The 25545-nt window shown below is 35.1% G+C and overlaps 1 long non-coding RNA gene across 1 annotated transcript; it reads left to right on the top strand.

The window, feature by feature from the left end:
- Nucleotides 1-1732: 1732 nt before the first annotated feature.
- LOC110696414 lies at nt 1733-9262 on the top strand. The gene is made up of 3 exons (XR_002506288.1): nt 1733-1846; nt 1994-2075; nt 8447-9262. It is a non-coding gene; the product is annotated as an uncharacterized LOC110696414 (long non-coding RNA).
- Nucleotides 9263-25545: the final 16283 nt, after the last annotated feature.

The following is a 25545-nucleotide window of genomic DNA, read 5'->3' on the forward strand; positions in this document are numbered from 1 at the left end:
TATCCCCATTTGCCGTAACCCTTCACTTCCCAACCGTCACGCCTTTGATGTTGTCGAACCTTAACTCGGAACTGACACCCACAACCTTTCCGCTTTGAGTCAAATCGAATCGCTTTACTGAAATCTCGTTCTTCTCTTTTGCGATAACGGTCGCATCTCAAAATGCGATCCATTCTACCATCCCGTTGAGATTTATGAGTTGCTACTACTAAACAAAAGCCTGATCTAATTGCAACCTGTTTTGCCCAATCAATCGCTTGTTGAGCATCTTCGAACAGGCCATCATGTACAAAAATCCCACTGTAATCATTTCCGTCTCCACCATAATCCTGTAACAATAACATATAACATATAAATATAATTACATTAAGATTAAATTAATACACTTAACACAAAATTATCACAAACGCAATTTCTAAATTTTAAATTTCTAAATATCATTTTTATATTTCACGCATAATAAATTTAAAAAACAAAATAATAACACACATTTCATTTCAAATTTATCAAACATAAAAAAACAAACAAAAAAAAAACCATAATAAAAAAAATAAACAAATACAAAACAAAATAAAACAAAATAAAACAAAAACAAACACAAAAATAAAAGATGCATTAAAAAAACTTAATTAAAAAAAATTTAATTCAAAAAAAATTTAAAAGAAAATAAAACAACACAAGCAAACAAAAACAAAAAAATTCAAAAAAAAAAAAACCACACAAAATAAAACAACACAAGCAAAAAAAAATCAAAAACAAATCAAAAACAAATAAACAAAAACAAAAAACAAATCAAAAAAAAACAAAAACAAAACAAAAACAAACAAACAAATCAAAAAAAATCCAAAAACAAAAACAACCAAAAAAAACAAGCAAACAAATCAAAAAAAAAAACAAAAACAAAACAAACAAACAAAAAAAAACAAACAAACAAAAAAAAAACAAAAACAAAACAAAAAAAAAAAAAAAAAAAAAAGGGGATTAAATTTAAAAAAAAAAAAAAAAATCAAACCCCTAGTGGCGCCTGGCTAGGACGCCGGAGCCACGGTGGAGGCGCCTGGTCAGGACGCCGCCGCCATGGTGTCGGCGTCCTGGCCAGGCGCCCCGGCCGTGGCTCCGGCGTCCTGGCCACGCGCCACTCCCATGGCTTAGGCTTCTCCACCAGGCGCCGTTGCCACGGTGGTGGCGTCCTGGCTAGGCGCCACAACCACGGCATGGCCTTCTGGCTAGGCGCCAGCCACCATTTCGTCCTTACGATACGTTACGAACCTCGTTTTCCGGTGACGACGGCGACTCTCCGGTGATCCTCGGCGATCCGGTGCTGCTCCACATTGTTTAAGTGCGAAAAATTTGTCTTCGGTTAAAATTATAAAAAGGGCATATTTGTCAAAAAATTATAAAATGTGGGCTTTATGTAGAGATTTACGGGCGATGAATAACAAGTCCCATAATTTTACATGTTTTATCTGTAAAATTTCAGGAATTGTATCATTAACTTGTTGATTTTTGTTAGTAATTTATTTTGTGACGTTGTTTATTTGTTAAACTTGATTTTTATTTCCAGATCCAAATACTGTGTGCCATGTCAGCAAGGGTCTCTAACAGAATCCCTGAAATCTAGGGAATTTGTTATTCATTCTGTTAGAATAGTGACGTAATAACGATCTCATTGGAGTAATATTTTATGTCTTCTAGAAGATCACTCACTACTAATCTACTATAAATAGATGATCATCATCTCATCAGTCATCATTATGTAAGATCAAGCAAAATTCACATAATACAAAATGAGAGTTTCTCCTTCTTGATGAGTTGCATATTCTGAATTCTGCAAAATCCTTTACTGGTAGTTCGCTCTTTCTGTTGAAACGGCATTTTGTTATTGATTTTGCTAAGTTGGTGATTTAATGTAGCAATTAAAAAAATCTCCTTCTCTTTTTGGAGATTATTTATGTTCAATGTAGATTTTTAAGAATTTCTGTTATTTTAACAGGTTGTTAGTTGTCTCTTAGCTTGCCCGCCTTCGCCAGCCGAAAAGTTGAAGACGGTAAAGAGAAGGAATTAAGCAAGCAAAGGTGAATGTGTTCTCCTCTTGCAAGTATAGTGTATTACAAATTAAACTTTTATGTTTACGTTAATGCAATTGTTATATGTTTACGTTACTGGTTTCAGTTTCATATTGATTCTTTGAAACCTCTTGTTGTTGCTGTTGGATGATCATTTTGTTCTTGGCTTCTTATCTGTAGAAATGGAAATGGCTGCTCAATTGTATCTTCATTTGTTTGCATAGACGTGCTTTTTGAACAGTTTTTGTTGTTGTGTCCATGTTCTTTTGGAGCAAAGAATTTGGATCATCAAATTGGTAGTAGTACATTGCAAATTAATCAGTTCTTCGCCGTACTTTAGTACTCTTTGAGATTAGATAATCTTAATGGAAATTGCCTGAAAGTTTGCGTGATAATGCAAAACTTCAATGAGAATCAGCAGCATTTTATTGATGAATCTTGAAGAAAAAGGGAGACAGTATTGATAATTAGAAATGAGGGAGAGGTAAGATAGAATACTGTAGAGCAGCAAAGTATGGGTTACTGTTGTGCGACAGCGGAAGCAAAGGTCGAAAACAAACAAGAAAACAATAAAGAAATTCAATGCAAACAATAAGAACAACACCAAGAATTTACGTGGTTCACTATCGATGTGATAGCTACGTCCACGGGCACCGAGATCGAATGATTTCACTATAAACTGCAAAGATTACAAAGATGATTCTTGTATTTCTCAAGAACGGCTCTCACTCTGTCTCTCTTCACCCTAATACTGATATTAGGGAGGTTTTATATTAATCCCTAATTAAAAGATACTTGGGCAAAAAGATAATAAAATAAGATAACCTAAAACCGCAAAATCCGCGTTCCGTATTTTTCCTTCTCCGCCCGGTCAGACCGGGCAAGGTCTGCCCGATCGGGCGCGAGAAGAAAACTCCATACGAATGCTTCAACGTATCCAACCCCCACCGCCCGGTCAGACCGGGCAAGGTCTGCCCGATCGGGCGAAGGCTCGCCCGGTCGGGCGAAGGCTCGCCCGGTCGGGCGCGAGAGCAGCTTCTTCAACGAATTTGCCAGGCACCTCTTCTTCTTCCGCCCGGTCAGACCGGGCAATGTCCGCCCGATCGGGCGGACAAAGCTACGAAGTACGAGTCACCTAATATACTTATCAACAATCTCCACCTTGACGAGAACTCGTAGTCAGCAAACGACCCCATCAAGACATAGTGAAAAAACATCTCAAGCCAAACCCGATGCAGGACTCATGCATAAGCCATACATCCCGATAAGTCTTCAACCAAGACCCATCACATACTCGTCTCCAAGTATAACAACTCATAATGCTCCACCTGCATCACAAGCCCCGGGCAAGCTCCACCTTAAGGCCAACACACCTACACCAGGAGCTCCCCAACTTCGCCCCTCAGGGCCTACTACATCACGTAGTAATCAATATTTAGCAAGTCTAAGCAATGTTTAAACTTGCTAAACGGAACAGGCTTAGTGAAGAAATCAGCCGGGTTGTCAGCAGTCCCAATCTTCTTCACCTTAATCCTCTTGTCAGTACGCAAGAAATGATACCTGACATCAATGTGCTTCGTCCGATCATGGTGTACTTGATCTTTAGCTAAGCAAATCGCACTTAGACTATCACAATACACTGTAGCAAAATCCTGTGCAATACCCAGTTCACCTACTAGGCCTTTGAGCCAAATAGACTCCTTAGCTGCAGAAGTTAGAGCCATATACTCAGCTTCAGTAGTTGACAACGTAACTGATGACTGCAATGTAGACTTCCAACTAACCACAGAACCACCCAAAGTGAACACATAACCAGTCACAGACCTCCTGGTATCCACATCAGCTGCATAATCAGAATCACTGTACCCAGTGACCAAGCATTCCTTACCATTCCCGTACACAAGACCAATATCAGCTGTCCCTCTCAGGTAGCGAAAAATCCTTTTCACCCCTTGCCAGTGTTCCCTCCCAGGTCGAGCCATAAACCTGCTTACAACACTAACAGCATGCGCAATATCCGGCCTAGTACAGACCATAGCATACATCAAACAACCAACCGCGTTTGCATATGGAACTCTAGACATATAAGACAACTCCTCCTCTGATTGAGGTGACATATACAAAGACAACTTACAACTAACAGTAGTTGGCGTACTTATAGGCTTCGATTTTTCCATCCCAAAACGAGACAAAATCTTTTCAATGTAGCTTTTCTGAGTCAAGAAAAGCTTACCTCTAGCCCGATCCCTGTAGATCTCCATACCCAAAATCTTCCTAGCTGCACCCAAGTCTTTCATGTCAAACTCCGAGTTAAGCATCTCCTTTAATCTAGCAATATCAGATTTATTCTTTGTGGCAACCAACATGTCATCAACATATAACAAAAGATAAATCATGGAACCATTATCCAGCTTACTATGATACACACAGCAATCATATGAATTCCTGTCAAAACCTTGTGAAACCATAAAAGAATCAAACCTTTTGTACCACTGTCGGGGGGATTGCTTAAGTCCATACAATGACTTTAGCAATCTGCAGGCATAGTGTTCCTTTCCAGGAACTTCGAATCCTTCGGGCTGCTTCATCAGAATCTCCTCCTCCAAATCGCCATGAAGGAAAGCCGTTTTAACATCCAACTGCTCCAGCTCAAGATCAAAATGTGCTACAATTGACAATAACACACGGATAGAAGTATGTCGAACCACAGGTGAGAATATCTCAACAAAATCAACCCCTTCTACCTGACTGAACCCCTTAGCAACTAGCCTAGCCTTAAAACGTATTTGCTCAGTTTCCGACAACCCTTCTTTCTTCTTGTAAATCCATTTACAACCCACAAGCTTCCTCCCTTCCGGTACTTTTACCAGTTCCCACACTCTGTTCTTGTAAAGAGACTGCATCTCTTCACCCATTGCGGCAAGCCATTGCGCAGACTCACTACAACTAATTGCTTGTTTATATGTGGCAGGTTCAAATGACTCTACATCATCAGCTACACTCAATGCATAACCTGTCATCGCATCAACACAGCAATTTCTTCCCTCCATCTCTTCAATCAATCTAACAGGCTTCTTGATAACTCGTTTAGGCATCTCAAGAATGGTGTCAGGTTGACTAGATGACCCCTGATTAGATTGCTCCACCTCATCCCCAGAGTTAGAATGAGTAGGAGTAATCTCAGGTTCAGGAGTACCCGGCACTGGAACATCAGCATCATCATCAATATATTGTACCCGAGGTAAATCAGCAATGGTAGACTGATGTACCTCAAGTACCCCATCTGTCTGTAATAAATTGTCTCCTTCCCTTCTCAAATCTGAAATCTCTGCATTTTTAATTGAATACATGGTGTTTTCATCGAAAGTAACATCCCTACTAAGAATGACCCGACCCTCCGAAGGTGAAAAAATTCTAAACCCCTTCACACCATCCCCGTACCCAACAAAACACCCCTTCTTGGCTCGTGGATCCAGCTTACCCTCAATAACATGATAATAAGCAACACAACCAAAAATCTTCAAATTCGAAAAATTAGGCAACTTACCACTCCAGATCTCAAACGGAATTTTGGAATCAATTCCAGAATGAGGACCCCTATTAATGACATAACAAGCTGTTAACACAGCTTCACTCCAGTACCTCCTCCCAAGCCCTGCATTAGAGAGCATGCATCGGACTCTCTCTAGCAGTGTCTGATTAACCCGTTCTGCTACACCGTTCTGCTGTGGTGTCTTCCTGACAGTATGATGCCGACCTATACCCTCATCTGCACAGAACTGATTAAACTCGTCTTTGCAAAACTCTAGCCCATTGTCCGTTCGTAGCTTCTTGATCTTCCTTCCTTGTCGATTTTCCACCAAAGCTTTCCATTGCTTGAAAACTTTGAAGGCCTCATCCTTTGACTTAAGCAACCTAAGCCATGTGTATCGGGACTTGTCATCAACAAATGACACAAAATAGTGGTAACCTCCCATACCTTCAACTCTAGATGGACCCCAGCAATCTGAATGGATGTAATCGAGCACTGCATCAGTAATGTGAGCACCCTTGCTGAACTTTGACCTGTGTTTCTTACCAAACACACAATGCTCACAAAATTCAAGGTTGGCAACCTTGACCCCGGATAGAAGACCCCTCTTGGACAATAGCTGCATCCCCTTCTCCCCCATATGACCAAGCCTCATGTGCCAAATCTTAGTCATCTCCTGGTGAGATACAGATGCGCAAACCGCAGAACTAGGCAGTGTAACACCCTCAAAAACATAGAGGGTGTTCCTTTTGATACCCTTAAGTACCAACTCAGAACCTCTGAAAATACACAACTCCCCATCTGAAAACACACCATTGTACCCCAATTCATCCAGGGTACCCAATGAAATCAGATTCTTTCCTAAAGCAGGAACATGCCGTACATTAGTCAAAGTTAACCTCCGCCCATCAACAGTCCTCAACCTCATGGAACCAATACCTGTGACCTTACATGGAGCATTGTTACCGACTATAACCATACCCCCATTGCGAGGTTCATATGTATCAAACCAATCTCGACGTGGACACATATGGAACGAACACCCCGAATCTAGAACCCAGTTATCAGATAAATCATCAGACCTAGCAGAACTGACTAATGCTAAATCTTCCTCTGAATTATAGCTCTCATTCGGTTTCTCTTCAACTACAGCAGCCTGGGACTTGTTTTTCCTCACCGGACAATTATTCCTAAAGTGACCCGGTTCTTTACAGTAATAACATGTTTTAGTAGTAGTTTTACTAGATCCATCCTTGCCGTTTCCAGCACCCGACCCAGCATTGTTCCCCTTGTTAAACCCCTTATTCTTTTTAGACTTTCCGGACTTAACAAATAACCCACTACCATTATCCCCATTATCACTCGTAGCTTTCATTCTGAGTTCCCTAGTATGAAGTGCTGCCTTCACTTCTTCTAAGGTTATAGAATCCTTACCAACAACAAAAGACTCTACAAAATTCTCAAAGCTAGACGGTAGAGATACAAGTAAAATCAACGCAGCATCCTCATCATCAATTTTAACATCTAAATTACGTAAATCAAGCAAAATAGAGTTAAGTTTTTCTAGATGTTCCCGTAAGGAAGTACCTGACTGCATCCGGAGGCTAAACAACCGCTGTTTCAGTAATAATTTGTTGGTCAACGACTTAGTCATATACAATGACTCCAGCTTCAGCCACAATCCAGCCGCCGTTTCCTGATCAGCAACCTCCGTGATGATTTGATCATCAAGACTAAGTAATATGGTAGAGTGTGCCTTCTCTTCCATAACTTCTAACTGCGAGTCAGTCGGTCCGTCTCCTGACTCCGAAGTAGTACTCTTTGGAGCCAACGGACGCCATATCTGCTGTTGTTTTAACAGAGCCTTCATCTTAATTTGCCATAGCCCGAAACTATTTTTCCCGGTAAACTTCTCAATTCTTATTGTTGAATCTCCTGCCATTGTTATCTTCAAGAAACTCTCCAAGGATTGAACCTGAGCTCTTGATACCAATTGTTGTGCGACAGCGGAAGCAAAGGTCGAAAACAAACAAGAAAACAATAAAGAAATTCAATGCAAACAATAAGAACAACACCAAGAATTTACGTGGTTCACTATCGATGTGATAGCTACGTCCACGGGCACCGAGATCGAATGATTTCACTATAAACTGCAAAGATTACAAAGATGATTCTTGTATTTCTCAAGAACGGCTCTCACTCTGTCTCTCTTCACCCTAATACTGATATTAGGGAGGTTTTATATTAATCCCTAATTAAAAGATACTTGGGCAAAAAGATAATAAAATAAGATAACCTAAAACCGCAAAATCCGCGTTCCGTATTTTTCCTTCTCCGCCCGGTCAGACCGGGCAAGGTCTGCCCGATCGGGCACGAGAAGAAAACTCCATACGAATGCTTCAACGTATCCAACCCCCACCGCCCGGTCAGACCGGGCAAGGTCTGCCCGATCGGGCGAAGGCTCGCCCGGTCGGGCGAAGGCTCGCCCGGTCGGGCGCGAGAGCAGCTTCTTCAACGAATTTGCCAGGCACCTCTTCTTCTTCCGCCCGGTCAGACCGGGCAATGTCCGCCCGATCGGGCGGACAAAGCTACGAAGTACGAGTCACCTAATATACTTATCAACAGTTACTCCTAGATTGCTGTTAATTAAACCGGGTTGCTGTTGATTTGATTTTCCCTTTTTTAAATATTAAATTAGTTTGTGCGTTAATAATTGTGAAAATTCGCAGGACACCATTGTTATATTTGCAATATGTAAATGTTTGTTGAACTGAAACTTTAATTATTTGTTTTTTTTCCTATAATTATTTATTTGTTGAACTGAATCTTGACTTGTTTTTTTTTATAGTTATGTCTCGTGCTAAGGCTGCTGCGGCTGGGTACCGGTTTCTTTCCGCTCAAAACCACAAGGTTAGGATGAGGATAGCTGACCGTTCCGAAAGGGGAACGGTCGTGATCAATGCCAACCCAGAGGACAAGGAGGTTGTCCATACCCTGTACAATCCCCAGGTTTTGGACGCCGTGGTGGACAAGGTGTCTCGCGGTTTGGTGTTGACGTCGGCCTTTACTACGGCATTTGAGGGTCTCACCATTGCCGGTTTGGCTGCCGGCAAAGGCCCCGCTGCTGCCACTACCGAGCTGTTGGACCGTGTCTTACCAGATACCCCCGAGAGGACTTTGACCTTAGCCTCTCAGCTGAGGGATCTAGCCAGGTCCAACTTGGAGAAGACTAAGAACATCCGTCGTCGCCGCTCTTCTGGTGACCGTCCTGCCGGAAAAGGACCGTGTCCTGCCGCCGAGCGCAACGCAACGGCAACGACAGCAACGGACGACAACGGCAATGACAGCAACGGCATCGGCAACAATGGCTTTGACGACATCGACGTCTGGTGGATGTGAGCTAGGTGAGTAAAATGAAAATGTTAGTAGTGTGATATAAATTGTAGTTAACAAGTCAAATAGCCCAATCAGAGAGACAAATATCACAATTGGATTATCTTCTCATCAAAAATGTATTGTGGCATATTTTACCTAGATTTGTTTGATGATGTTTTTTTCCCCTTGATTTCCAAATTAATTTAGTATTTGAATCTTGCGAAATTTATTATGGAAAATGAGGTTTGTTCTTAGAACTTATTTTGTACTTATCTGAAGATATTTTAGCTTATTTTGAAAGGGAAAAAAAAAATAAGTTAATTTTTCAATTTATTTAAACTGATATATTATTTATTCAATCAGTCTTAAAAATAAGTTGAAAATAATAGACCCTTTATTAACATTGATTGACTTAAGTTTGTATGATGGGACAATTGAACACCAGACCTCATTTAATTATGACGATTGCTACAAATTATATTGGGCTTTAATTAGGAGTTATTGTTCTAACCCGAATGGGCTGATATGATATCTGAAGGCCATGCAGCCCAAATGCAAACTAATGAGTAATAAGATGTATTGTGGGCCTTAAGCCCTCTATTTCAAAAGTATTTTGCCTTACCTGCCTCTAACTTTTGACAAAGCACAATAATTAACATAAATATGTTACATGTTTATGAAAATGATGGAATAAATGATTAAGAATTTAAGATTACCAATTTTCATATTATCACTAAGATCAACCATGTATATTGTTAAAATTATACTTTGTTAAACCTTATTCACCTTTAACCGTCATTTCTTACGGGAATAATGTTTGAAATTTGACATTAATTTTCTTTTTAGGGCATTCATTTGATTTTTGAAATTCATTTTGGGTCCGACCAATTATACCCGGTTAGACTTCAATTCACTAAGTAGCGTTTTAACTTATTTATACCTCTAAACACTACCTTAAAACGCTACGATGAACACGCCACTGGACACGTATTATTCAATTTTAACGTTAGTGAGCAAACTTTATTCATTCGTGTCATAACTTATATTTGGCCAATGGTTTTAAAATTGAGTGATCAATTATTGCTGTGTGTATGCATGCCTTACAACTTTAACATTACTCATTTGTTCTTGTCAGCCTTTTATATTTTTTATTTACAACGTCAGCTATTTTTTTAATCACTATTATTATTATTATTTTCGCAGGCTATCCCATGCCAAAAATGTGATTGTACCAATAAATTTTATTTTAATATTTAAATTATTTATTGCCATATTTTTAAAAAAATCTAATTGAATGAATTTCACTAATAAGTCACTTAAGCGGTTATGCAGTTGACGAATGCAAGCATTAGTACTGTCAAAAACCGAATCTAACTAATGAAATTGAATTGGTTCAAACCGATCCGAATGAGAATCGAACCGATTAAAAACCGATTTTTTGAAACCGAAAACCGACCCGAAACCGAACTGATACGAGCAACGTTAAACCGTTTAAAAACCGAACTAAATCTAAACCAAACTGAAAGGAAACCGAACCGAAAATGAATCGAACCATTTCTAACCCGAAACCGTTTAAACTGACATAAAAACCGTTTAGACCGAACCGTTTATAAACCGCAACCCGTTTGCACCGAACCGTTTATGAACCGAATCGCTTATAAATCGAACCGTTTACAAACCACTTACTATAAAGAAAAGATTAAAACCAAGTTAAAAGGTATTTTAAATGAAATCTAATTATGCACGTATGTGTTTTATTTTTTCTTTTATTTGAAACATAATTATTCATTACTAGAAAAACAACTGTTTTTCAACGAAAAAAATCCGTCGAAATCACTTGAAAATCCATCGAAAATCAAAGGTCTATCGTAAAACCGTTAGTAGAAAATTCGCCTTTTTTCGAGGTAACATTTGTATTTTGTGAGGAATTCCGGCACCGAAAAATAATTTTCCGACGGCCACAAATCCGCCGGAAATTTCCGATGGAAATACCGTCGGAAAATGGTTCAATCAAATTAAAAAAAAAAAGAAAAAAAAAAACAGGTCGCACCACCACCAGCACGGCCTGTCACCACCTCCAACCCCTAACCCTAACCTCAGACCACCACCGCCATTACGCCCCACATTAGATCACAGAAATCCCCACAACCCAGATCCACCCACGAAACCCCCACAACCCAGATCTAACCCAAAACTACCTACAACCCACCACCACTACAACCCACCACCGAAACCCCTGACCCACAACGAGCCACAACCCACTACTACCGAAATCCCTAACCCACAACGACCACAATCCACCACCACCGAAACCCTAACCCACATCACGAACACCACGAACACCACCAGCCCAAACCTCTGTCCACCAAAAAATAAATCGACCAAACGCACCAGCCACCACATCCCACCAAACACGGCACACCAGCCATCACATCCACACCCACCATAGCAACAACCGATAAAAAAAATAAAAAAAATAAAAGACTCGAAAAACAAACATTAATAACCGAAATTGGCTTTGAATGCTTGAATTTGGTTTAAATAAGCCAAATTTGACCAAAAAAAACCATTAGGGTCATACCACTCGCCACCACACCGTCACACTACCGGCAAGAAAACATCACGAAAGGAAGATAAATGAGGAAAGAGAAGGGGCGTAGAGGAAGAGAAGGAGAAGGAGAAGGAGAGAGAAAGAGAAAAGATGAACCACATGTTTCACACTTTCACGAAAGGAAGATAAATGAGGAAAGAGAAGGAGAGAGAAAGAGAAAAGATGAATCATTAGAGGACCTAACCAGCTAACCTAATTCAGTAATTCAGTTTCACACTTCCACGTTTTTTTTTCCTTTTGCTTAATATATGAACCACATGTTTTTTTAATTATTTAACAATCAAAATATCTAAATTCTAAATCTAAAATTTGTTTTGCCTTTTGGTTTTTGGAGGGAAATTTCCCACCATTCATATTTTGACGAAATTGTCAACCAAAAAAAAAATGAAATCAATTTTCCACTTTGTAAAAATCAAAATTTTTAATTTTATTTTAATAACATTAAACAAACATTTATACAATTAATTAATTACATGGCTTCAAAAAAAAAATTAATTACATTTTTCGAATCCCGATAAAACGATATATACCTTCATAATATCAGCTTTTATATTTTTTTTAACACAAACATTAACTTATTAAGTTATTTAAATTATAAAATGTGAATCGGTTAGCGTGTAAATGTCTAGCGTTGCGATTAATAAAAAATCGAAGACCGTATAATAATATAATGACGTCATATCTTAGAGAGTTAGAAGTACTACGGATTTGTTTTATGATTATATTTATATCAGTTTAGCTTTACCTGTAAGCAATACACTTGTAATCGTGTAAATTTATAAATGATAGAATTGACTAGTAGATTAGTACATAAATACAAATTACTTAATTAGATATGACTACATGAGTGATTGACTAATATGACTATATGAGTAATTGTTAATTTAGCATAGTTGCACAACAGATTAACAGTGTACTAGACTATCCTACTCGGTAATATACTAATAGCATTTCAGTATTTGATCTATTAGACTCAAGTTAATAGTTACTCTTTCTTATTAACTTGTTAGTCTAATTAAGTAATTAGTAATTACTAATTAGTGACTTAAGCCTTAGGGGTAAACTAGTAAAGGATATACAAAAATATAATAATCTTATGATTCTCATCCCTTTATACTAATAAATATTTAACTATGAGAATATGAGATGGTTAGATGTTATGAGTATAATCGATTGAAAGAATCAATATTACCTTCTTATTCATTAATGTTTTCTTTCATTATAAAAATCAAACTACTTTGTAATATCTTCATATATAACTTTATGCAAATATATAATGATAAACGAGTCTTAATTATCAGTCTTGTTGACTAATTAAGTATCGAATACCAAATTGCAAATTTCGATGTCACAACAACTCATCAAATCATGATTATGACACTATTAATTAAATGATCAAATAAGAAGCAAATAAAAATCTGATAGTAAAACAATAATACATTAATGCACTAAACTTTTATAATCTACTTCGTAATAAACTAGTAAGATCAGTATGGCTAAACTTGAAACATAACATAATATTTATTTATAAAATTAATGAGAATTTGCATATAATATGATGCCTCAATTTGAAGTAATGAAGTCTCGACTTGATATAAAACTTGTTAACCAGCAAAAAGTTAGAAAATACTATCAAATTTCAAACCAAAACTATTTAATTGTCCGAATCCAAACGACTCGATAAAAAACCGATTATTTAAATAAAAAACGAACAGACTTGAACCGTAATTTAGAAAACCTGAAATAAAACCGATTCAAATAATTTTAAATCGTACAAGAACCGAACCTGTTAACGAACCGAACTAATTAAAAACCGAACTAAAATAAAACCGAACTAAAAAAGAACCGAACCGTTTCTAACCCGAAACCGTTTGAAACGGGATAAAAACCGTTTACACCGAACCATTAACAAACCGCAACCCGTTTGCACCGAACCGTTTACTACCCGAACCGTATACAACATGAACCGAATCTAAACTGGGATAAAAACCGTTTACACCGAACCGTTAACAAACCGCAGCCCGTTTGCACCGAACCGTTTACTACCCGAACCATATACAACCCGAACCGAATCTAAACTGGGATAAAAACCGTTTACACCGAACCGTTAACAAATCGCAACCCGTTTGTACCCAACCGTTTACAACCCGAACCGAATTTAAAAAAATAATCGAAACCGAATTGAACCGATAATTATTTAAACCGAACTAAAACCAACCCGTAAGACATTTGAACGGATTTCAAACCACCCCAATTTTAAACCGAACCGAAACCGAACTATTTTGACATTACTAGCAAGCAAAATGGAACTATGGAAGTCCTATATGAGACATATATTGTACATCGCACGTGAACGCATTATGCCTTGCACTATTTTTTTAGTATGCCGGCCTATTGGGTTCCAGAGTTTAGCTCCAACTAAATTCATATTCGATTCGAGTTTTAAAATTAGCTTATGGTAGGCGAGTCTTTAAATAAGAGTTTTTATATGCGGTCAAATAAGTTTTTATATACAAAGTAATAATTAATCCACACTTTGTATATATAGTTTTAAAAATATTGTGCACATCTTATCTTGTAAATGATTAAACTTCCCTTTTTATATTGATTGACAATTAAATTAACTATTGATTAAACTTTCCTTTTTATATTGATTTACAATTAACTAGATCACTCACGTGCAATGCACGATTTTAACAAAATTATTTGTCAAATTTTTATAAAAAATAATAGTCAAAGATAAATATATGACAATCTAATAATTTAATTTAATTTTTAGATAAATATAATTATTATATCGTATAATAATATATCAAATAAGTTTTAAAGTGATAGTAGGATAGGATATAATTATTATGTCGTATGGTTTTTTTTACTTTTAATTTCATATTAACAATAGGAGAGGATATAATTCTTACAAATTTAAGTTTTATATATAGTTTTTTTAATATGGTGAGATAGGATATATTAATATAATTTAAAGTTTTAAGGATAAAGATATATAGTTTCATAGTATATAATTGTTGTTTTTTTTTTTACATAGATTTAGATTTAGATTTTAGATATATTATAGTATTTAGATTATTATTTTAATATATAATTTAAAATTAAAATTTTATTTATGATGTCATCAATGCTTTTGTCGGGAAATTTTTTAATGATAGAGCGCCACATAAGCATTGATGACATCAGCCGTTTTCTGCTTTATTAGTATTAGATTAGCTTTCCTTTTTTAATTGATTAACAATTATGTTTCTATTATGTTTAAGGGAGGAGGGGTATGGATGTCTTTTCATGTGGACACCGCCACCACCTCCCCCCTTCCCTTATATAATAGAGATAAGCAGGAAAGTAGGATACTAACTACAAGTACTCCCTCAATTCCATCAAGTTCTTGCCACTTTTCTCATATGGACGTTCCATGAAATTTCTGTCACTTCCACTTCATTTCATTTCACATATTTTATTAGATTTCATATTCTAAGCCCAAATAGTGTATGACAACTTTTCGTGGAACGGAAGAAGTATAAGATAAGGAAATTATTCTATCTCCCAATTTAATCTTAAAAATTGTTATAACTCTTCGCATTGCACATGTATAGATGGGTACTTAATCTAGAATGGTTAGTAGATATATGGAGACGCCAAAAGAATCACATTGGTGCAATGCGAAGAGGATAGTAAGATATATAAAAGGTACCTTAGATTATGGAATGTTATATTCTTTTGGTAATGAAGCAACATTATTCGGTTATTCAGATAGCGACTGGGCTGGGGATCAAGATGAGAGAAAAAGTACAACTGGATATGTATTTTATCTAGGTTCAACTGCTTTTACCTGGAGTTCTAAAAAACAACCAGTTGTAGCACTATCAAGTTGTGAAGCAGAATATATAGCAGCTTCATCTGCAGTTTGTGAAGCATTATGGTTAAGAAATCTCTTGCAAGAACTTGGTCATGTTCAAGAAGATCCTACAACAATACATGTCGATAATGTCTCTGCAATAAAACTTGCTAAAAATCCAGTTCAACATGGTAGAAGTAAACATATTGATACTCGATTTCATTTTTTATGAGATCAACTCAAGCAAGGAACAATTGAGCTCAAGTATTGTAATACTACTGAACAAGTTGCGGATATTTTTACCAAGCCCTATCTCTTGACACATTCCAAAGGTTGAGAAAAATGCTCGGAATAAAAATTAAAGTTTGAAGGGGCGTTTTGAAAACCACAAACTTTATTTTAGCTTATATTAGAATAAGATATGAGAGGATAATGATGATTGTTGATTCTCATCCTCTACATAATTAGCAAATGAGTTGATATAAATTCAACGTTTTATTTCTATGAAATGTAAGCAGAGAAGGAAAAGAAAAAGAATAAGAGTGAAAGGTTAGGGAGAAATATTAGGAGAAACTAAGTTTTGTATTTGAAATATATTAATTCAAAAGAAGACTATAGTTTTGTTATCCTGGGTTATAACCTATATTCATTTCTCCTTCCTATAATTCTTATTATTATTTGAGTTAGCAATTCGTAAATTGTTATAACTCTTACACATAATTGGGTTGGTTGGTATCAGGTTGAACATAATTGGGTTGGTTTACTTTTCAAAAAATCAACAACCATGCAATTCGATTCTTGCTGGATTAGGAATTATGAGTAGCTAGCAGCTTCACAATTCAGATTATAAATATGCAACCATAAAAAAGAACCATCACAAGTTCATCATATATACTGTACCAGATTAGTGCCATGCGATGCATGATAGTAATAGTTTTTTTCTCATAATAAATTTTGGTATAATATAAAAATGAGGCAACTCATGTGGAATAAACAAATACAATGCATATAGAAAAATAAAATAATAAGGCAAAATTCATTAAAACTACAATTGAGAAAGAAAAAAAAATTATTGTTGATTAGTTGAGTTGAAAATATTTAAAAGTAGTATACATTATATTACATTAATAATGCATATTATTCCCAATAAACTATACAATCTAGTGACTATATGACTTAATTATAAATGCCTTGTAATAAACATCAAAACATTAATCAAACAACAAACTAAAATCTACAGTAAAACTATTGGCACAACATACATGTAAATATATAAATTACAAATTAAATAATATATCATCTTTATATTCAATAAAATAATTTCAATGGAAATAAATACTACTTAGATCATTAAAGGCAATAACAATTAATAATTAGGCAACACCAATCTATATTATTAGTAGTACATTTTCTGTTTATGGATTGATACTCTACATGATATCGTTGCTCTTTGTTATAAAAATGTGTTTGAAAGCTATCCAATAATTCTAGTTTGATCATTGTTTGTTTATTGCCTTAAAATTTTATTTGTCGATGATAACTATTTATCCAAAAAAAAAAAACACAAGAATATGTCACCTGTCCCTATGTCCGATGTGTTTATTAAAATGCAGCTTATTTATGAATGTCGAATGTGATAAAATTATTATCTCAATAAAGTGTTTCACCAAAAGATAATAACTTTTTTGTATTTACTAAGATATTAACTTTTTTAAATAATGTAATAACAAAAAACTGATTGATAGTTTACATTTTTGAATTAGACATATAATATAGTTGTTGAATACAACATTTATTTTATGGTCATATCTAATACTCTATTAGTCTTATAAACAAAATAAAAAGGAATTTGAAAAAAAATTAAAGTGGTGTTTTAAAGTAATTTCTTTAATATCAATTACTTCGATATGAATCAATTTTATTATTACTTTTTCGGTAACACTCAATAATACTTGTTTAAAAGATAATTAAAAAAGTGTTGGAAAACTATTTTAGGTAAATATGCATGGAAAATTTTAGAACACAATAAAAAGGAATACATTTTATATATAGATAATATATATGTTTGAAATAATATTATTATAGTTTTATTATAAAAATATTCCAAAAATAAAATATTTTTTGCTAAAAGGGGAGGAGGAGTTTTGGAGGGAAAAAACGGCACCAGGATGTTACACATGTCACTCCCGATGTCTATTTAGTATTAAGTTATTATTGATTACATACCATTAAATAAAAATACACAACTTTGCAGGCCTGCCAAAACACAGGGCCAGATTCACAACTACATAATTACACAAATTAAAAGAAACCTATACAATTACCAACTTGTATTATTACGAACAAAGAAAACCATAATTAATTTAATTAGAAATTAAGATCAAATTAACCACCGTTTCCTGGATGCTTTGGCTCATGATTTGGATTAGCTCCAATTCCTGGATAATCATTTATTTCAATTTCCATCCTCCCTTCTTTTCTTTCACTCTCATTCACCTAATTATATTCAACACCCAAATCAATTTTTGCCTGATTTTCATTAATTTCATACACTAATCTTCAATTAACAAAATCATTTAATCTACGGAAAATTAGAGAATTGTTATTATTACCTGAGATGTCACAATTACACGAGGTGATGTTGATAAACCTAGCTCATTTTGATTGATCACCAAACCTCCTTTTACAACCAAATAAAAATAGATTATATAAGCAATTTGATCAATTGATCCAAACTATAAATAAAAGTTTATAAAAATAAATAAAAGCTTCTAAATGTAGTTTTACTATCAACAAAATTGAAATTTGACATAAAAAATAACAATTTAAGAAACTTACTTGATGCAAGCGTAGACAAAATTAAGGAAAAGAAAAGTATAATAACAAGATTAAGTATTTTTGTGTTGCTCATTTTTTCTGATATTTGATAAGATAAAATATAGATATATGATGAAGGTTTTAAACTCTACTCTTGTCTACCACCTACCCAACTTTCAATGGCACAGTATATTTAGCGGTTAACCGTCACATAAATTATCATCAATATATTTACATACTGTGTATATTTATTTAAATAGATAAGACAAAATGTATGCTTCCATCTAAGTTATTAAATTATAATATAATATGTTTAGATTAATGGCATGAGTTCATATATCATCATTTGCATCTTTTTTTTATTTCATATTTTTAGGAGATTAATAAACGTTATTAATCATTTCCATCTTTTTTTTTTTTATATATTTTATTCTTTTATAATAGATAGTAAACGTTAGGAGTACTGTATTTGTTATGAAATTCAGTTAGATTTTCTATAAGTTTGGACCGTGTTTGATACGTGTTTATATATTATATCCTCCATACACTTCTTTAATTTAAACTCTAATAATACATAAATAGAGTGGGTGAGGGTAAGAAATAAATGAATTAATTAGCAGAGATGGGGTATAAAGGTGTGTAGGTATTAAGGTAGTAAACAGTGAGAGTTACAATTAATAGAAAAACCATGATATACCCTAATGTGATCTTATAATGATAAGACAGTCTTGTACAATTTTTTTTTAAAAGAAAACATACAATAATAATACTCGTATATTTAAGAGTTACAAGTTTATTTAAAAAAATAGGGAAATTCTCAATGGTTACTCCCAACTTTTGCTACACACCAATGGTGACATCCTGATAAGCCATCTTATCATGTGTTGATAGAGGCGTTTTAGGAGAGGTTTTGATGCGTTTCATGAGTTGTTATTAGCTTTTGTGAGTTTTGACCATTTCATCTCACTTATGTGCAAAAAAGGAAAATTACAAGTTTTAGTTGGTGAGTTGAACTTGGGAAGGAAGATGAAGAGCGGTTTGAGTAAGGAAACCTTGTATGATAGAGATTGGTAGTGTTGGTGAAGCATGACAAAGCAAGAATCAAGCTAGAGGCAAGTTTGAAGCTCAAGTGGAAGCAATAAGCAACAAAGCAAGCCAAATGGAGGAAATGCTGCCAGGGCCGCTGGCAGCTGCACCAGGGCCTCTGGCAGCGGGTATACCAGAGAAGAAGACTCTATGGGCTGCCAGAGCCGCTGCCAGCGGGTCCAGAGCAGCTGGCAGCGGCTATTCCAGGCTTTTGCGCAGTTTGGGCGATTTTTCAGCAATTTTGACTTAATGAAGCACGTGTTTTTGGCTATCTTTTGTAATTATTTTTGGTTATGTTAATTAAGAAAAGGAAACATATAAATAGCTAGTTTTTAATTAATTAGGTTTTAGAATCGATCTTTGAGAATTGCAAATCTCTTAGTTTTGAAGAATCCCTAAAAAAATCTTTGTTTTGGAATTAAACTCCATGGAAGCTTAAACTTCCGGATTCTTGGTTAAACATTGAAGCCTTTGACTACGACTTGTGAGATTTCTCTTCTCTTGATATCTATTGAATATTTATTATTCCTTTGAATTATTTTATGATTTGCTTTAATCAATTGCTAGGTTAGAATTATTGGATTCGCTTGCATCTAATTAATCTTTCCAAAGTAGCAACTTTAGGTTATTGATGCATGCTTTATGATTGATAACTTGAAGGGGGAATAATATTATTGAAGAAATTAGACCGCTTGTGTTAATTTATTCAATCCTTGTTGATTTTCTCCGTTTATTTACTTCTTGTGGATAATTTAGAGCACTTGTCTGGAATTGTGCATTAGAAAGGGTTAGGAAGGAGCGCTTTGCTATTTCTAACTAATTTATGAGAATATAGAATCTAGGAATTCTACAACAAGGTATTCAATAGTGCTTGATTGAAGAGACTTCTATGATCAATTTGTAAGTTCATTAGTGAATTTCGTATAGCCAAGATCATTCCTTACATTGATTTGTTATTCAACTAGTTCATTATTTTACTTAGATCATTAGTCATACATTACTCTTGCAAACCCCCACTTTTACCTAGTTTACTACTTCACTAAGATAATTCAATTTAGTATTCCAGTTATTAGGTACCTTTTCTCTTTGGATACGAACTCGACTTCCCTAGCTACGATCATTTGAAGTTAGATAAGTTGTGATTTATTTGGTAGCGTACGACCGAGGCTCACCACATACCTTTTTTTCTATTATACAAAATGAACCTAATTAAGAAATTATTCTCACTTATGACATTAATGAGTGTTATTTGGTTAAAATAAAAAAAAACTAACTATGTTTAGCTTTGAAAAAAAAAAAAAACTAAAAAGAAAAACCACTAACTAGCCACCACGCAACGCCACCCACATCCCCCACTAGACGCAGCATGCACCACCTCCCCCCTCACCGCAGCCACCTCCCCCCTCTCTGAACCCTAACCTCACAACTCTCGCTCCTCTAACCGATATTGTTGAATTTGTTGAAGATTGAAAATTAAACTCTGAGTTTTCAATTGGTTGAAGATCGAAGATGTTGAATGCCAAATTGCTGTAATTGGAGACTGAAAATGTAATTGTTGGTGGCCGAATTGTTGATTGCAAGTGGATTGGAAGTCGAATGGTGGAGATAGAGTGGTGGTTGTTGCGCGGTTCGTTGTTTGGTGGTCTTGGTGGCTGGAAATCCGTGGCTGCCGTTGCGTGTGCTGCTGGAGGTGCGCGATTGGTAGTGATGGTGGCAGGTGGCTGGTTCGTGCGGTGGTGTGTAAGGTGGTTATTGCGGGTTGCACCAGGGACAAGGTGGCTAATTGGTGGTTAGGCGGTGAATGTGGTTGCGAGGGGGAGAAGTAGCGCGGTTGGCTGGTGGTGATAGTGGTTGTTGCGGGGCTAATTGGTAAGTGCGTGGGTTGATAAGGGAGTTGCGGTGTTTTGTGTGGCGGTGCGCGGCTGATTAGTGGTTTGGGTTTGGCAATCTAGTGGTGGTGACGGTGAGAAGGAGGAGAGAGAAGGAGGGTCGTGGGTGGGGATTTGGGAATCTGAATTGACGGTGGTCGAGGTGGAGTTGGTGCAGCTTCATCGGCAGTCGGGGGAGCCTGGGTTAGCGTCGCCGACGGTCGGAGGATCCTGGGGTAGTGTCGCCGGAAAAGGAGATGGTGGCTGGGCAGGTGGGGGTGGCTGGTTTTGGTGGTTGGGTTAATTTTTTTAGTTTTTTTTAAAAAAAAATAAATTTAAACATAATTAATATTTAATGAAATAAGATTATGAGTGAGATGCAATTTTTAACTAAGGTCATTTTGTATGATTAATTTTTAAGAGGGTCACCATTGGTGCTTAGCAAAAGTTATGGATAATTTCCAAAAAAAATATTATGATCTTATAATTGCAATAAAATCATACAAACATTAAATACTTTCCTATGACCCGAATTGATTTCATGGTTTTTAATCCTAGTTGTGAAATAAGAATTGGTGATCGAACAATCACAATTGTTGGGATGGCAAAAATGACAGTACCAATCCGGTTATCTCCTACGCCCGATCCCGGTGTTCGAGAATAATTCGCACCCTGCACCCTGCACCCTACACCCTACACCCTACACCCTAACAAGTTAATGCAACTCCCGCTATCCCTACCCCAAAGGAAAATTATAAATGTAGTGATTCACCATTTTAACATATTAACACACGTGTCAATATACAATTATGATTATAAAAGCCCTTTAAAAAAAAATTATGATTATAAAAGAAATAATGCAACATAGAAAGAGAAAAATATATGGAGATCAGATAATAATACTTTTTCCGTTGTGCCATTTAGAATCTTTTAATTTTAAAAATTATAGGTAATTTTCTAAATTTCTCTCCACATATAATAGAAAACATAGTCATATGAGATCTCGACGAGTACTTTATTAATATTTAATTTTTATAATTTTTGCTAATGTGAGATTAAAGATATTTGCGATCAAAGATTTGCATCAATATACGCAAAATGAGACTAACATTATGAATGGAGGGAGTAATAGTTTTTAAAAATTTACTTTAATATAAACTAGTTTCTTGCTCGAGCATGCTCAGATATGTATTCAAAAGAAAAAAATTGCTCTAATAAATTACTGTAAGTATGTATTCACAATTTTTTTTATCAATTATTAACGAAAAAAGGGAAAAAATTTATTGGCGGGAAAATTTTTGTTGTGGATGCGATACGTGTAATTTTGGAATAAGTTTGGTAATTACTTTAGTATATAGTATATATATATAAATAGATTTTAACCAAGGTTATATATTTTGTAATCTGTTTTTTATTAATCATAAAGTACAATTGATGTTATTTTATTTTGACCACATGAATACTCCATAATGCATGGTTAAATTTTTTAAAAACAAATAGAACATTTTTATAAAATATATATATTAGTTACGCCAATTATGATAATTGTAAAAGTTATAACATTTATAAAACGGAGGAAGTACTCCCCGTTATAACTCTACAACTTTACTAGTAGACTCATTATATTTCTAAATAAAGTGAATAAATTACGTATGGTTTAGGAAAATATACTACTGTATTTAGAAAGATAATGGACTTGTGATAAGGACACTAAACACTAAAAAGGTCAACTAGAAGTGTCTATTTTCTATGAGTGAGTTTTCACTTGCCTAACTTAATCCAACCTGTCTTGCACATGGAAGATGCATCATCACTATTATCATGGTATCTTTAGACTTCCGAATTCAGATATCATGACAAAAAACATTTAGTCTACTAAACTAACACCCAATGTCAAAATAGAGCAAAGTAGTTGACTATGGTAACCGAAGGTCTCAATTCATCATTTTAGCAATAGTGTTGACATGAAGCTAGATCCTTAAAATAAGGAATTATTGGTTTGGCCTTCTACCTCAACGTGGTATTTCTTCATTAGGCTTTTTCCATTGTGGGAAATTCTCTACTTATATGACATCAATTATAAATTTATAATACGGGTGCAAAATGAAGATATATATAGTTGCTCATTAAGTTAAAAATGTTATATAGGGTTTTCAAAATTAATACAATGTTATTTAGGGTCATTTTTGTAAAGAGGGATGTTAAATTGGACCATTTAGCTATTGATATATGTAATAGAGCAAACAAGAATTAAAAATACAAAGATTTAATTTAACTATATATAGCCTTTGATGTCATTTATGTGGGGTTAGTTGATAACACCCACTAATATAGCCAATACCATATGATATATTGTGTATTGTGTATTGTGCATGTATTTAGATTCATTTTAGTTAGTTTTCGAGTCAGTTTAGATTAGTTTATTATAGTTCATTTTGGCTTGATTTGATTTAGTTGTAATTATTTGGTGCTTTTATGGGTAGTTTTTATTTCATTCGTTGTTTTTTTTTTTTTTTTTTTTTTTTTTTATGTATTTCAAGATTAACGAGGCTAATTTGGAGTTTTTTTTACGTCGTCACGTATCTAAACTGAGGCTCACAAAGCTCAACGATCGAAGTTAAGGCATAATTTTGGAGCAGTAATCTAGCCAAGCATGTCCATGGCAAGCAAGGCATGAACGTGCTAAGTGAAGAGAAGAAGATAAGAAGCTAAGGAAAAAAAAAATCCCCAGCACGTCCATGCCTAATGTAGACACGTCCGTGCCTAAGCAGTGTGTCCATGCCATATGCGGGCATGGACGTGCTGATGCAATCGGTGCAAGTAGCGAGGTGGCATGTCCGTGCATTATTTGTCAAAAAGTTGAAAAAAGTTTCTACCTCAATTTTGGAAGAGACGTTTGGGTGTGAGCGAGTGCAAGATGCATGTCCGTATGTGTTGTTACTAAGGAAGGCCTTGGGGCTGTAGCTAGGCACATATGTGCTTGTATGCGGCACATTCGTGCCTAGCTATATGGAATACGGTTCAGCAAGCTCTGCTTGGGCGCGTGTTTTGGGCGCTTTAGCCAAATTCCATCTTCACAGATACTTCTTTAGTTCCTTGCTTTATTTTATGAACTATTAGACATAGTTTTCTCTCTATATTTTACTTTTTTTAATTCTTGTTATTATATTGACTATTAAGTGTGACTAGTTTCCTTATTATTCTAGCGAAACCCGAATATGATTGATGCATGAAATCATTCTTTAAATTCTCTAATAATAATTGCAATTGACATGTTTAATTGATGTGCTTACTAGGATCGAGATATAATTACTATTGTTCTTAATTCATTGTTTTATTACAACGGGAGTAGGGTTTTGACGGATTTGAATGTATCAATTAATTGATTAAACTTCATTATATTGCAAGAGTGTATTGTACTTAATGTTTAGGAAGCAAAATAATGTACTTAATGTTTCTAATTTGCATGATTCCACGAGAGTACGTAAGCTTTAGTGTGATTAGGGAAGTCATTGATAACTCGAAAGAGACCTTTGATATTATCTAGAGATTACTTTTCATGTTGTCGATTGAATTGTTATGTTAGGGGTAGAAATAATTAATGCATTGCTTGTATTCGTGGTGATCATGCTTGACCTTAGATGTTTTTATTATCGTATTTCTCTCATAATTTTGAGTAATTGCGCTCTTTAGGTATTTTTGTTGCAATTATTCTCGATATTATATTTGATATTCGCTTAGTAATTGCTTGAGTCGATATAATTAGTTAGACCTTAGTCTCTTGAAATCCAACCTTACTTGACCGCCTATATAGTGAGAGGTGTAGTTAGCACTGGCAAAAATTAGTTATATACTTACTGCATGCAAATTTATCATACATTTGGCACACCCACTGAACACGAGATCAAATCCCGGATTGCTCATTTAATTGCAGCATTTTGCTTTAATTTTTTTTAAAAAATCATTTTATGTACAAGAAAATATCATTCCATTTCTTTAACAATTATATATATAGGGTTGGGATCCGGTGAGAACCACCTCTTATGCGAGACCAATCTCTTATGTGAGGACAAATCTCATCCATTAGATTGTCTTAAATCAATAGCTAGGATTGTTGCATTAGTAATGGCAATTATGTAATTATCAATTATCAAAAAATTAATTGTTGCATTAGTAATGGCAATTATGTAATTATCAATTATCAAAAAATTAATTGTTGCATCAATTATGTAATTATCAATTATCAAAAAATTAATTGCTCATTTGTGAAAAGGTAGGGGTTCATGGAGAAACCGCTACTTTTAAATCGTAAAAAATCAAATTCGTACTATTGGTTTGAAATGATT

The sequence above is a fragment of the Chenopodium quinoa genome, unplaced genomic scaffold (assembly GCF_001683475.1).
Source record: "Chenopodium quinoa cultivar QQ74 unplaced genomic scaffold, ASM168347v1, whole genome shotgun sequence".
Lineage (NCBI taxonomy): Eukaryota > Viridiplantae > Streptophyta > Magnoliopsida > Caryophyllales > Amaranthaceae > Chenopodium > Chenopodium quinoa.